At 46.3% G+C, this 15,596-nt stretch overlaps 1 long non-coding RNA gene across 1 annotated transcript; it reads left to right on the forward strand.

Annotated features, from left to right (window-relative positions):
• The first annotated feature begins 5,346 nt into the window (after positions 1 to 5,346).
• On the forward strand, positions 5,347 to 15,378 carry LOC128950067 (uncharacterized). Its single transcript, XR_008484305.1, has 4 exons — positions 5,347 to 5,424; positions 5,541 to 5,800; positions 6,191 to 6,308; positions 15,157 to 15,378. It is a non-coding gene; the product is annotated as an uncharacterized LOC128950067 (long non-coding RNA).
• Positions 15,379 to 15,596: the final 218 nt, after the last annotated feature.

Raw genomic sequence — 15,596 nt, forward strand, 5'->3', positions numbered from 1 at the left:
GAGGTTTTGGGCTACTTTATAGTGGGATTTAAAATTTATTGACAGTTAGGTTTATTTGAGTTTTTATTAGGGTTCAATGACGTTGTGGGACGTTTGTTCCGTTAGTAATAGCAATGGGTTTTGTTTTGATGCGCTGCGATGGGACGAGCATGTGCTGCGTGCCGGTGCTGACAAAGGTACGGTACTGTTGTGGTTCTGGTGCGTGGGGTCAATGAACTTGTATGGTTTAATATAGAGATGAAAATAGAAATAAATATACATTTAAAAATAAATATAACATTAGAGTGGTAGACATGAATATAGATAACAGATACATACATAAAACTGTAATACATGGTATATAATTGTAACATCCTATAGATAAATGATAGTCTATTTTATATATATATATATATATATATACACAAAGATATATAAATATAGATAGTTAATATGAAAATATTTAAATGGAGTTAAAATAAATGGGGGGGGTGTTATTAGGTTATAGGCTGGGGTTTTTAAATAAATGATAGAAATAAAATATCAATTCGGATATACAAATATATATACAAATACAAATCTCTATAAATATTTAATTTAAATAAATATAAGGAAAATAAATCTATAATACAGAAAATACAGATCTCTTATTATATTAGAAGGTATTCTCTCTAATATATATAATATCTATGAATAAAATAAATTAAAATGTCCATATGAATATCATTATAATTTTGAAAAATAATATTACTTCCTACATTTTAAATCTGGTTCCAATAAAGGGGTGTCCTTGGTTTTCATTTGGTTAGAGGCAGGAGTTGTATTTTAAATAATATAAGTAATATAGAAATGTGGATCTTAAGATAGAAATATTTAATAAATATATAAAGAGAAATTGCTAAAATATGAATATAAATTTACATATAAATATGTGTAAGTAATATGAAGAGTTGTAGTGTAGAATATAAATAACATTATATGGCAATATAAATTATAAATGGGAATATAAATATAAAAATATGTAAATATAGCTTAAAAGAAAGGGAATGTTTTGGCTTTTATTTAAGTAGAGGCAGGGGTTTTATTTTGAATATTGTAAGTGTTCCAGAAGTAAAAATCCTGACGCAGAAACGTTTAATCAATATAAAAAATATGAATAAAAATATATAAAAATTCATAAATAACTACTCGCATCAGATGTATTATAGAATACAAATTTATTTATAACTTGACATTGGTATAGATAAATGTATAAGTAAGCAATATACATTAATATGCATTATAAATACAAATATGAATATAAAAATTGAATATAAGGATAAAATCTATTTAAATATTGTTTGCAACAAAGGCTTGGGGTTTTTTTTATTCCTATTGTGTTAGAGGCAGGGTTTTTATTTTAAATAATATGAATGTAGATATTATTGTTATTTATTTCTAAATATGGAGATATACAATCGAGATATAAATATATATATAAAAACACAAAATATAAAGAAATACAAATAATAGGAAGAGATGTAATGAAGAATACAAATAACAGTATACATAAGTGTACATTTTAAATGTAAATATGAATATGAACCTGAAAACTAGAATTTTAAAAAATATTTAAATACAGTTGAGAAGAAAGGGGTTCTTTTTGGCTTTAATGTGGATGGAGGCAAAGGTTTTATTTTAAATAATGCAAGTGTTACAGAAGTAAAAATCGTAACAGAAATATATACTTACCATGTAAAAATATGTATAACAATATACAAATAAATTTAAGTTTTAGGGATATATGCAATATGGAATAGAAATGTATTCATAAAAAGAAATGTATAAATGGACAGTGTACATCAATATACATTGTAAATAGAAATGTGAATATTAATAGGAAAAAACTTTTTAAAAAATATTTAAATATTTTTTAAAAGAAATTGTTGTTTTTTTGGGTTTTTTTTGTGTGTTGTGTTTTGTTTTGTCTTTTATCCTTTTAGATTAGAGGCAGAAGTTTATTTTTCCTCTTCCCCGTTGTTTTGGGGCATTTATTTCAGAGCAGTTTTCGGCGGGGGCCTCCCCTGTTCTTTTTCGCCGCCTTCCCTGCCCGCAGCCCCGAGGCGCGCTGCGCCCCCGGCTGGGGCGTGCGGCAGTGCTGCCGCCTTGTGGGCAGAGCGCTGTACTGCAGCCCTGCACCGAGAGGCCGCCACCTTGGGAGTGGCGCGTCGTGGATGTCGCGGACTTTTAATTGACCTTCTCATCATGGCGGCGAAAAGGGCGGGGAAGTGGAGGACCGGGGTTGGTCTAAGTGGACGGCCTGCACAGAATACTGACGTCATGGCGGCTCCGACGGATTTTTCTGTGGCGTTTCATGTGTACCCAACACACGGTGTGGGCTCAGCGGCGCCGCGGGCGGGGTAGTTTGGCGGGTTTGTGCCAGGCATGTGGGTTAAACGCCTTGCTGTGCCGGGGTCCTCTGACGGCCGCTTTCGCGCCCTGAGGGAGCCGAGCCGGGCCGAATTGTTCCGAAGAGCCGAAGAGCCGAGGGTGGCCGAAAACAGCCGAGTTTGCCCGAAGAGCCGAGGGAAGCCGGAAATAGCCGAGTTTACCCGAAGAGCCGAGGGTGGCCGAAAACAGCCGAGTTTACCCGAAGAGCCGAGGGTGGCCGAAAACAGCCGACTTGAACCGAAGAGCCCAGGGCGGCCCAAAATAGCCCAGTTTACACCAAGAGACCATGATAGCCGACTGGAACCGATAGCCGAGTGTAGCCGACACTGGCCGCATTTAGACAATGTGCCCAATATGACCGAGTTTAGTCGAACCGTGCCGAGTTCGGCCGAAGAGCCGTACTGAAATGAGTTTAGACCAAGAGCCGAACCAAGCCGAATTCAGCCGAGTTTCATTAAACAGAACCGAACGACGCCGCAGGGCTCTGCCTGCAGTGCGCCTGTGCAGGCGGCAGGGATCGCTGTGCCTGCAGTGCTCCGAGGCAGACGGCAGGGGGCGCTGTGCCTGCAGTGCGCCTGTGCAGACGGCAGGGATCGCTGTGCCTGCAGTGCTCCGGGACAGACGGCAGGGGGCGCTGTATAAAGTAAGTAGACAATATCAACTCTCTATAAGAAGGAATAAAAGCTCTATGTCACGTGCAGCAGTAGAAAATTTCAGGCTCCCAGGGAATAAATAGTTTTCTTTAAATCCTTTTCGTTCTGGAGTTTTTTTTTTTACTCCCAGGTAGCCTGATAGTTTCTACTGCTGTTTTTTTATTCTAAAGCTAGAAAGGTAAACCAAGATCAGAAATACAAGAAAGGGAAAGGGAAGGGAAAGGAAAGGAAAGGAAAGGAAAGGAAAGGAAAGGAAAGGAAAGGAAAGGAAAGGAAAGGAAAGGAAAGGAAAGGAAAGGAAAGGAAGCAGGAGAGCAAGAGGGAAGGGAAGGGGTGAAAAACAGAGTGAAAAAAGAAAAAAGAATTGGAGGGGGAAAGAGAAGGCATTCGGAAGGAGCGGTGCTGCCTCAGGTCCTTCCCCGCCCAGGGGTGAAGGTCCCGTGTGATGCCCGGGAGGTTCTGCAGCTCCCGGCGGCGGGGGACGGAGCCGTGGCTGTCAGCCCGAGACTACAACTCCCGGCAGGCCTTGCTGCCGGCACGGCGCGTGACGCAACGGCTGACGCGGCACATGAGTGGCTGGCGGGCCAGGCGGCCGCGCGGGGCTGTGCGCGGGCCGCTCCCGGCGCCTCTCCCGCGCGTGACGGCGACGCTGGACGGGCGAAGCCTCCGTCCGGCCGCCCGCACGGCGCCGAGCAGCGCGGAAGGAGCGTCCGCGGGGTTCCTCGGCCTCACTCGGCGGTGCCGGGGGCGGGGGGCGGGGCGGTGCTTTGCTGCCGCGGGCCGGGAGCTGCAGGAGCCGCCCCGGGCGAGCACGGCGAGCACCTGTGAGTGGTTTTTTTTTCCTCTAAATCGGGAGTAAATATAGCTGAGTAAAATTAGCTTGGTTTTCTTCCTTCTTTTTTAACTGAATTGTTTTTATTAAAAATCCTATTTGAATGTGTAGAAAAAGTGGGGGTGTCCTGTCATATATTGTAGCTTTTCTTGTTTACAGGGTACTCAGAAAATACGTCTCCCTTAGAGTCCCACAGAAAGGTTCTCAGTGCAATCTCTGTCAAGGTATGTATTTCCAAATAAGTGATCCCTTTAGATATTTGCCTGTGTACCTTTTCCTGTTATTCAGAGCTTGCCTTCTGTGGGTTTTATGATAAACCTGTAAAACCGGTTTTGCAAGTCTTAATCGTTGAAGGCAGCATAGAGCCTGTTCTTGACCAGACAAAGGGAAAAAGTGTGACTTTGAGGCTGAACTTGTCATTTTTCATTTGACTTGTCTTGAATTATTTAAGAATAGAGAGAACTAGAAAAAGAGAGAAATAGAATTGGTTATTGAGCACTCCCCAAATGCTCACCATGATTCAGTGTAGAGCCACAGGGCAGGGTGATGGAAAGGGCTCTATGCTTTAGAAGGAAATAAATTTAAACCTGACCTCCACAGAGTCTCACTAACTTCTGTTGTTTTAAAATACAAAATACGTTCAGGAAGTGTTGGAAGTTAGTATTTTGGGAAAGAAATGGCAGTTCCACAGAACATTCCATTTAACAGTAAATTGGAGGAGAGCCCAAGAGAAATTTTTCATCCCTTGATAGAAAAGGTAGGAAGTGACTTTTTTTGGTTTGGTTCTTTTTTCTTTATTATTTTCTGGAAATAAAAGTAATTAAGTATAGGTACTACTGGTCTGTTTCTTCCAGTAACAGGTGATAATAATAGTAGTAGTAATAATAAAAATAATAATAGAAATAATAATAACAGTAATGTAATACTACTTAAACTGTCTTTATCCATTGAACTGGCCATTTCAAATCAAAACTTCTAAACACAAATCAAACCATCATCCTTGTAGAATCTTTCACAGCAGTGGGCTAAAGATCCTGGTTTTGTTGACAGGATTTATTGGTTCTGGAAGAACAAGAGGGAAGTAGAAGCCTAACTACTTCTAGCTCACAGACCCGTCCAGTGAACAGAGCTTTGTATTTTGATGGGCTTGTGATGACTTTGAAATCAATTGGTCATTACAGTAAAAAAAATTAATGTTTTTTTGAACGTGACAGCAGAAATAACTTTAAGCACCAACTTAATAATAATAGATCACCAATTTAAGTTAAAAATTCATGCTATACTATCAAAATTTAAAGGTAAGTGATTATGTATTAGGTGATGGTATAAAGTGTATGTTCTAATGTGTAGGATGTATGCAAAGATACATACATACCTGAAAGTCCTTAGAGGAAACAAATTTTTATGTTTGCTGTCTGACTGTTTATCATACAATATTTGGTTTTATTTCGCAGGGATCGGTGAATTTTAACTTTGGAGTCCTCTATGCTAAGGATGCTCAGCCTGCAGATGATGAAATGTTCAGTAATGGTGAGTTTTTCACTTTCTCTTTAATTGCTATGCTGATCTGAATAAGAAAAAAACAAAAGCAAGAGAAAAAAAAGGATGGTTTATTATTTTTTACACTGTTATGTTTGTTTCCTCAGTATTTGCTGCAGCTCTGCTTACCCAAGCTTTGGGTTCCTTCTGTCCCACAGGGAGTTGCCCTGTTTGGTTGCATCTGGTGAAATTCACCCTGAGACCTTACAGAAGTAGCTCAAACTACGTGAGAGCCATTTGCAGTTCCCTCCACACACCTGGAGAATGGGTGACGTTTCTGAGGATGTGGCAACTGTACTTCTATCAAAACTCAGTCTGTGAAATTTCTGGGGAAAACTCTTCGGTGACCTGAAGGGTTCAAACTCTGGTGAGAATCCAGTTATCAGGTGCTCACCTGGATGGTTCCAGCTCTTAAAGTGAACACTTGTACTCTTGCCCTGTAGTTTACATCCATTGTATTTTTGTTATTTTGCAAGATTTTATGTCTTTGCAAAATATCGTCCATTTCGCTCTTTGGAACCTCTCAGATTGTTCTTTGGTGTAGCGCCACCTCATGGGACACTTGGCTGCCGTCCTGAAGGGGATGGTCGCTAGAATTGTAAATTCTGGAGAGTTTGTAAGTCTTCTGTCCCCAGGGAGCTATCATGCTTTGTTTACTTTTGTTCTGTTGGTTAGGCGCTGCTTCTCATTGCAAGTATGAATTTCAAACTACCCTGTTCTCTTTTTAACTGTTTTCCTGGTTCTCTCCGTACGGCAGGGAAAGACTCTCGTATCCTTGTCTTCAGGCTCGGTGCTGTCCACGAAGATACGGAGACTAAAAAAATCATAAGAAGCAAAATATGACTGCAGGGAAAACAAGCTGGAGAGAACAAAAGGTGATATTGTTATCCTTACCCTGTATTAGAAACATCCAATGTGCTTTGATGCTGGCAGCTGCCAGGGGCTTGTTAGCTCTTTGTAGGCAGGTGTAGGTGTTCGCTTGTAGGTTTTTTCTCTGGACAAGTCAATTCAAACTTTGCTAAGCTTATATTTGCAGATTACTCTCTAGCACAGTCCAGCATGACATTTTTGAATGCTGTAAAAAAAACATGTTACTTGGAAATTGCTAATGATGAGAAGCTTTAGGGGAAAAAAAGATTTCAGGGTTGGGAGACGTGAGAAGAATTTTGTGGGGATGTTAGACTGAAGTAAAGCACACTTTAGGCTGGACTGGCACGCTGGCAGGTCCCCTATTAAACAGTAGTGCTGAGATTAGCCTGGGGGTTGCCCATTGTTTCTGTAGAAATCAGTGTTTCCTGGTCTTCAGAAGTAAGCTGCTTTGAAAAGCTGGAAGGTGCAGCACGGTGACAATCCGTGTGCTCTGGATTAAAAGTAGATTTCAGAAGGGTCCTAGGCTTTTGTCTTTTCCTAGAAGCCGATGTAATCCTATTGAGGAGTTTTTAATTCTGTGCTGCCACGTCATCGGTCAGGGCCCTGTTGTACTAATCATCATACAGATACAAAACAAAAAATCGGACCCCGTCCCAACCACTTAGAGCCCAGAACACGATTTCCTCGGGCTGCCATTTGTGTGCCATCGGCACTCACCACGGAAGCGAGCTGGGGATTGTTGCAGCTGCTGGGAACAAACCGCTCCTCGTCACACAGGAACGGAACTGGGACGACGCCTCGGCCAGCCCCTCTCTGCCATCGTCTCCTGAATCTGCAGCAGAGCAGTTCCGGTCCATCCGGGCACGTGTAATCCAGTTCCTGATGATCTGAGCGCACGGAGCAGCGCTCCGCTGCTGTGGGGGGCTCAGGGAAGGCAGAGTGTGCATTGTCATCTTCCTGAACCTGCAGACGAATCCAAGTGAGAAGCCACAGGGTGGAAATCAGTCGCATATATGCTAAACGAAACTTGCAGGTTTTTTTTAAGAATTGTTTCTGCTTGTTCTTTTTTGTGCTTCAGTGCTTCGAAAACCTCTCTTTAAAATCAGTTCAATTCATCAGTTGAACCTTTGTTTGCAGACCCTCAGTGAGCAGAATTTGTTGCAGACTCAGTGCACGCTGTGCCGGCCTCCCGGGAGTGTGAGGGGCTCACGTGTGCTACTTTTTGCTTTAGGACGCTCTGAGGTATTTATTCCTTTTGGGATACATGACGAGAATTGCCAAGAGAGGTAGTTACAAGGTATGACATGAGGAAAAAGCCTGTCTGGTTGGAACGTTGTTGCTGTCAAAAGTTAATTTTTCCTTCTTTCTTAGCCAGTAGTTAGCTTTTTGCTTAATTTTTGTGGTATCATTATTTTATTGTTTAAAAAATGGCTTCAAAATCACTTTGGTGGTTGGTGTTGGCCACCAGTACCTTGTTCAGATTTGCCTATTTGCTTGTAGCTAAAATGTTCGCATCCTGTTTATCATTCTATTTAAGAAACTGCTGCCCAGCCAACTAATAACTGAATATCCATCTGTCTGGGACACGGGGAGAGGATTTAGGTAACGTCTTTGTTCCCAGGAAAAGGTTCCAGTGTAGTTTCTAAATAGAGGAGAAGGGGATGAAGACGCGGGGCTCTGATGCCATTGGGGCACCCCAAGGTCCCCAGGAGCGGGAGCCCCGCTGCAGTGCAGGAGCAGGTATGTTCTCATGTAATACTGAACAAATTATAAATATAAATATGACAATTTAAGCATGAAAATATTTTTTAAAATAGTTAAACAAAGTGGGTTTTTTCATTTGTCAATAGGCAGTGTTTTGATTGTAAAAATTATAACTACAAATAATATAAAGGGAGAAATCTAAGTATAGAAATATAAATATATACAGATATATATAAAATTTAAACCTATAAGAAAAAATTAGTTTTAGCAGTAGATGTGATACCTAATATAAATCATAACTTAGATACTTTCCTAGAATTTTATATATATTATATATAATTATGAATATAATGCATCAAAAGAAACTATAAATATAAATGTGAATATAATTATACAAAAGTATAAAAATATTTCAATATCGTTCAAAAGAAGGCTTTTTTTGTGTTTATTTGGTTAGAGACAGGGGTTTTATTTGGAATCATAGAAGTAGAAATCTAAATATAGAAATATACAGTCAATAAAGAAAGGTATTTATAAGAACACGACTGAACGACGCCGCCTTCAGCCGAATGGAACGAGCTCAGCCGAACCAAGGCGAGACCGGCCGAACCTGACGGGCTCGAGCGAACCTAGGCCAGGCTTGCGAGGTTGCCTGAACGGAGCCGAGCTCGGCCGAACCGAGCCCGCCGCTCTCGTGCGCGCTAATTAGCGCGAGTGCTAATTAGCACAGCCCAATGAGCTCCTGTGCCACCCCGCGCTCCCGGTCGTGTCGGTACGAAGGCCGGGCCGCCCGCGTGACGCGGCAGCAGGAGAGCCCCGAGCCGGGCGAGTTTAACGTGAGGCGGCGCCGCTTGCCCGCCCTCGGGGAGGCGAGCCGAGCCGAGCTCAGCCGAACGCGCAGAGAGCGGCTCCGAGTTCGGCCGAAGCGAGCCGGAGGGACGAATGGAGCCGAATGCGGCCGTCAATAGCCGAGTTTAGCCGACAATAGCCGAGTTTAGCCGACAATAGCCGAGTTTAGCCGAAGAGCCGACTGGAGCCGAGTGACTCCGGAGCGAGCCCAGCTCCCCCGAGCGCAGCCTCCCGGGCAGGGCGAGGCGCCGGGCCGGGCTCGGGGTGCAGCCGGGGCTCTGTGAGGCTTCCCCGCCTGTCCCTCTCTCTCGCCCTCCTTCCTTCTCCCCGTATTCGCCTTCTCTCGCTCCCTTTCCCCCATTCCCTCTCCCCCCACAAGCCCGGCTCCTTCCTGTCCAGCCCCTTCCCCGCTACTCCCTTTCTCTTCCCCGTTTCTGCCTCCTCTGTCCACCCTCCCTCTACCCCCCTCCCGGGCTTTCCCTTCCCGTGCCGCTTTCCTGCACAGCCCGCCCTCCCTCGCCGCCCTTTGTCATGCCCTGCTCTCGCTCCTCTCTTCCGGTGCCCGCTTTCCTTCTTTGCCGCGCAGCCGCGGGGCTCGGGGTGCCGGAGAATGAAGGCCCGAGGGTATGGGGGTTCATCCGTGGTGCTGTTAACACAGTCAGAATGGCTCAGTGACTCTGTGCCAGGCTGGTGTGGCCTCAAAGGCTGCCCCTGCTGCTGGCAGAGTGTGTGAAGCGTCTGCTGAGCGGGCAGCGGCATCCCCCTGAACACCTTCTCGCAGCAGGGACGGAGATGGAGCCAGCCCAGCGCGTGGAAATGGATCTCTCCAGCTGAACGCTCAGGTGAAGCGAGCAGAGAACTTGCCCAGCATGAACCAGGTGAGCTGCACGTCTCCAGGGTAATGGTTCTTGCACCTTCAGAGCCACAGTGTCGCTGAGCTTTTTTTTTCCCCAGGCTTTCCATCACCTCTCAAACAGACGAATGCTCCCCTTGGAGGCTGCTGTGCCCTGGGGAGCCTGGCAGGTGGCCCCGTTGGTGAGAGGAGGGCAGCTGCAGGCAGGCAGCCCCCAGGAAAACACGGGAGTTTCAGTGGTTTCTGATGCCTGAGGAACGGGGAGATGGCGTGAGCTGAGCAGGAGTTAAGCACGGTCGTACAGAGGCCTGGCTGTTATGATTTAAGATGGCTTATTGAATATCTGTAGTTTCTATAGATATTTGTATATCTGTCCAAGTAGGATATAGAGCCTTGTGCAGGAGAAAAAGAACTCTTGATGTAAGATATGACCTGGGGGAGGCATCATGCCAGGCTATCCCTTCCAGATTTGGACGGCTTCAGTGTCTTGTGTGGCATGATGGGAAGTTCTGAAAATTAAGATTTCCTCTTTGGTGCGGGTCAGATGGGTGACGCCTGGCAGCTCATGCACTGCCACTGTGCTAACCTGTGTGCCTCTCCTTCCCTCCCTGCTCCACAGGCAGCGCAACACGGGAGCAGCAGGGAGAGCTGGCTTTGTCCTGGAAGATGCAGGAGCTCGCGGTGGATATCTGAGCCTGCAGCTCCAGGCTGCCGCACGACGCAAGGGCTGCACACACCCAGAGCGTACAGGTACTGTCACAAACGTGGGCTGTCGTGGCTGAGCCCTCAGGAGCTGGCGGTGCCAGCTGGGAGAAGAACAGTAGCTTCCAGCCTTTTCTTTTGTCTGCGTTTCCCGTGTTCAGTCAGTCTGATTACTTCTGGGCATTGCCCAGCAGGGTGTGAAATGCTTCCAGGGCTAAAGGGGGAAAAAAAGGGAAACACAAACTATAATCCAACCTCAGGAGGGAGAAGGCATCTGTCAGGACAAACTCTTAAGAGAAATGGGATGAAGAATACTTGTTTATTCGGTCTTTGGTATGTGTAGCTAGTTCAAAGAGGTCTCCCAGTCCTTCCCATTAGCAGAGCAAAGGAAGAGCAGCAAAGCCCTCAGGCTAAGCCATTAAAAGCAGCAGCAGCAGCTTTGTGTGCTGGAGTGTGGCAGGCATTCCTAGGTTTACTTTTTGGTTTTGCATCTAGCAGTGGTAGAAGAAAGTTCTTTGCAAGGTGATAGTTCCAGCCTTGTATTGAAATGTGAGCAAAGAGGAACTTTCTCAGTTGGATTGGGGTTTATTCACAGCACTTGTAAACAGAGTTAACATTCAGATAACATGTGCAGGGAGTGTGTGCTGTGGGTTAGCACAAGTGACAAAGGAAGTGGGACAGGGCACTTTCCCCTTCAAGGTACTGGTTTTTTTTCTGGAAGAATGACGTGAGAGCAGAAAAGTTGCAATGGCATTGCAGTTCCCTGCACAGAATATACCCAGGGAGGTGAAGCACAGCCCAGTGGTGCCATTCACCTGCGCCCCAATGGGGAGCATCAGTGAAGTGAGGAGGACTGAGGAGCTCTCCCCTTGAGCAATCACAACAGTCATGTCAACGAGTGTCACCCTTTTCCAGACCACTGGCATGTGCTTGGGGACAATAACCTGTGTTTTTTACAGCCAGGTCTTCTGAGCCGCTGCTCACTGCTCGCAGTGAAAAGAAACTTGTGTACAGGCACTCTGCAAAATTGCCACCTCAGATGCCACTGAAGCACAGCTTTGGCTTTCAGGCATCTCCCCTGCAAGCTGTCCCTTGCGGCGTTTCCGCACTGGGTTCATTGTAAATTCATTCCTCCCATTTTTTATTTGTAATTTCCAAAGAATATCAGTCGACTTTTACGGCCTCTTCAGGGCTCCCCAAGCTTCATACCACACCTAAATGCTCGTTTTCACTGCCTGAAGGGCTTCTCTCACCCGAGTGATTCTATGAATTTGGCCTGTACTTCAGCTGAAGGGGAAAGCTGTACATTGATTTTGGAGAAAAAGATTTGACTGTCCAGCTGTAAATTTATCTTGTGTTTTGCCTTCCAGGTTCGCTCGTATTGTAATTTGCAAATGGCACGGCAAATGCCACGAGAGCAGCTGGTGAAGGTGGCTCAGAAGCAATGACAAGAATGTGCTGCAAAGTTGGGTCCAGCAGTCCAGCTTCCCGACACGGTAGGGCAGGCACACCTTTTGATAAAGCATCAAACGCTGTAGTTTTTATTCTTGGTGTTTGTCTGCGCTCCCATTCTGATCACCCCTTGAAGTATTATTTTTCAAAATGATATCTAGGAGAGAAATCATGTTTATTCAGGGGGAGCCATAATTTTCATCTGTTCCAAATGCACCAGGTGTGTTTTAAGGCCTGCACACACAGCAAGAGCTGCAGAGCTTGTTGTGCAGTTTCCTGCAGCACTGATTCATTCTGTATTCCAGTAACCATGCCCTGGGCTGCCAGCCAGGCTCAATGCCAGGAGCGGGAGGAGCAGACCCGAGAGGTGCTTTGGGTGGAGCCCAGCCAGGTTTCAGGCAGCCCGCAGAGTCTGCCCTTGCAGTCCACGCCGGTCTGCTGTTGCCATCTGCTGGAAAAATCCCTAATGGATATTTCCAAAGGTGGGGAGGAGCATCCGCTCCTGTCACGGACCTGCTGGGGGCTCTTTGCCCTCTGGCTCCGTGCGCTCTGCCCAAGAACAGCGTGTGCAGCAGGCTGTCACCGCTCTCTGCAGGGTGAAGCACCTTCAGCCAAGGTCAGTGCAAGAGCAAAACAATCCTGCCAGTAAAGCCTGCTACTAGAGAGGCAAACAATGATCCTTCCAAAGGAATTCATCCTTCTTCTCCCTTACAACTCTCCTGTGTCATCACACCGCAGAATGGTTTGGGGTGGAAGAGATCTTGAAAACGACCTAGTTCCACCTCTGTCCTGGGCAGGCTCACCTTCCTCTGGGCCAGGGTGCTGTGCTGTCGCAGATCAGGTGGCAGATCTGTGGAAATTGTAATGATATTATTAAGGCGTGTCTCTTATTGCCTTGCCATTCGTGAATCCCGAGGCTGTCTTGTCCTAGTTTAGCTTTCTGATGTGGAGGAGCAGAACTGCCAACTGATATGGAATTTGGTGCTCTCTGTGGAGTGACATCCTGTAAAATTTCTGTCCCAGGAATGCTGTCACGATGGCTCTGCTCCATAGAGAATGACACGGCCTGATTGTCAGCAATTTTTGCTTCTGCAATAGTGTAAAAATGCTAAAATTTGAACACGGCTTATTATTTCAAAAGAGAATATTTTAAAACTGGAAGAGATAGCTGAAATTACACCTGAAAGGTAGCAAGAGCAAATACATAGAATATTTCTCCCTGTTTGTAGATATACTTTTCATTCAAAATTATGCTGATGGGGATATGCTTTTATGTATTTAGTGACTTTACAGATTTCTTCCCCGAGTTTTTTGAGTTCATAGAATCATGGAATAATTCAGGTTGGAAGGGGCTCTAAAGATCACCTCGTTCCAAGCCTGGTGCCGTGGGCAAGGACACGGTTCCATGGACCAGGTTGCTCTGAGCCTGATCCCAGAGCACCAATGGGCCTTGGAACACTTCCAGGGATGGGGCAGCCCCAGCATGTGTGAGCAACCTGTGCCAGGCAGGTGCCAGAGGAGGAAGAAAGCCCTTCCCAGCTGGAGCAGAGGCTGCTGCAGCTTGGCGCAGCCTCGTGTCACCGAGCGTGTGAGACAAAAGGGCCCTTCCCGTGGAGGGAGAACGGCACTGAAAGATCTTTTTTGGGAGGAGCGGAGCCATGGAATGCCAAAGCAGCCTTCAGTTCTTGCAGCAGAGTTGGGAACAACTGGAAGCAGGAGCAGAGCTGGCCTGGTGCCTGGCAGCTCTGCAGGCAGTGGGGATGGAGAAGGTGCAGTTGTCTGTCTTCTTGGCTGAGTCTTGAAAAATGAGGCACTTTTCTGTAGTTCCTTTTCAAGCATTACGTGGCAGTTGCCCCTAGAAGTCCAAAGGCAGCTGTTTTTTTAGCAGAAGGAAGTCAGGAAGAGGCAAAGCAGGCAAAGACATCAGATAAGTCTGGATAAAAATCTTGGCTAAGCTGTTTTTTCCCCCTCCTCCAAACAGGCAATTCTGAAGCGCTGAGCAGAGATCTGCCCCCGGGAGGCAGAGCAGAGCCGATCTGTGAGAGCTGACACGGGAGCTGTGGTGAGGACAGCTGCTCCCCTGCCTCGGTGTGGGACCTGCTGAGCTGCCGTTCCTGTGCTGGGAGTGTTTCTCCTCTCATGCAGGCAAGCCAGAGAGCTCCTAGGGAAGGAGCAGGTAAGGTTGAAGTGCCGAGATCTCCCCGGTAAGAAGTGCCGTGACAAAAGGAAATGGCCTCAAGTTGCAGCAGGGAAGGCTCAGATTGGCTTTGAGGACCAATTTGTTCACTGAAAGGGTGGTCAGGCATAGGAGCGGGCTGCCCAGGGCAGTCCTCATTCCTGGAGACATTTGAAGCATGGCAAGATGTGGTGTTTAGGGACCTGATTTGGGTGGGGGCTTGGCAGTGCTGGGGCAGCAGCTGGGCTCAATGGCCTTAGCAGGCTTTTGCAGCCTAAAGGATGCTATGGTTCTGGAAAGCCTCGACCCCTCTGGCTCCGACACAGCACCTGGATGCTGACGGAAGGAGGCTGGTCATGGAGCCTGGAGGTGCCTGTGCCACAGGGAGGGAGAGGACAAGGCAGCGTCACCTGCAGGGAGGGTCTCGTCCCCAGAGAGCGGCCAGTGACTCCATCCGTGCCCGGGGCTCTGGGTGCACCCTCGGGGTGGACACCTGCCCTCAGGTTTCCCTCTGGGCACCCGGGGAGGGAACCGGGTCCATCCGTGTGGCAGCTCCAGGGCCTGCAGGCTCTGGGGCCCTGCAGCCGTGCGCCCTGTCACAGGGCGGCAGGGACGTGACGCTGCCCGGCCGCGCCGCTGGCCTGGGATCCTTGCTGCTTTCCTCCCGATCCCACATGGCTGTAGCAGCAATCTTGTGTCTTTTCTTTAAAAGTGTCCTTGGGAGAGTTCAAAGAGAGGGTAATTAGTTATGTCAAAGCCTACAGATTTGACCTGTTGGCACTCAAGAGAAAAGACAAGAACCTGCTTAGCATCCTTGTGCCTGGAAGTCATTGTGACCCAGGGAAGTGAGGAAGGGGCTGGCCGAGGTCACTGAGGCTCTGAGATGGAGGTGAGTTTGCATTCCAGTTGATTGGAACGGAGGCTCATCAGAAGTTTCCTCGGCTATCCAAGGCACAGAGCCCTGGAGGCAAGTGAGCCTGAGCTGCTGCACGCTTGCTGTGAGCTTTGGGGTGAGGGTGCATCGTTGCAGGCCTGGGATGGATTGAAATGCGCTGAGGAAAGCAGCGGGAGGGAGGGAGGGAAATGCTCTGTTAGCTTGTGCCATTTCTTCTGTCAGACTCATCACGGCGGGACAGCGTGAAGACTGAAAGTGTGAGAAGATGTGGAGGGGAAGAGAGAATCTGACGGGAGCAGCGAACGCACGAGTGCACGAATTTTGCTTTTTGCTTGGATGTAAACTCAGGAGTTGAAAGGAATTTGGGAGTGAGAAGGGACATTTCAGAAGGAGAAGAAGAAAAAGAGGTTGTTGTTGTTGTTACAGTCCTGGCAAAATCTTTTGTTCTAGCTAATAAAAGAAGTTAGTTTAAGAAATAAAAAGAAAAAAATGTAGTGTTTTTTTTTTTACTTGACTATTATATTCATTGGTGGTATATGGTGTGTTGTTTTATTTCTTGGTATTATTAACTCTGTGTAAATTGTTTTTTGAGTGAAGCTGACTTTCTGGATGGGTTGGTTTGTATTTGAGGCAGCATTAATTTCAATAGGATTGTTTCATAG

The sequence above is a fragment of the Melozone crissalis genome, unplaced genomic scaffold (genome assembly GCF_028551555.1).
Source record: "Melozone crissalis strain CALT ecotype California unplaced genomic scaffold, PUWL_Pcris_2 ptg000393l_1, whole genome shotgun sequence".
NCBI classification, from domain to species: Eukaryota; Metazoa; Chordata; class Aves; order Passeriformes; family Passerellidae; genus Melozone; species Melozone crissalis.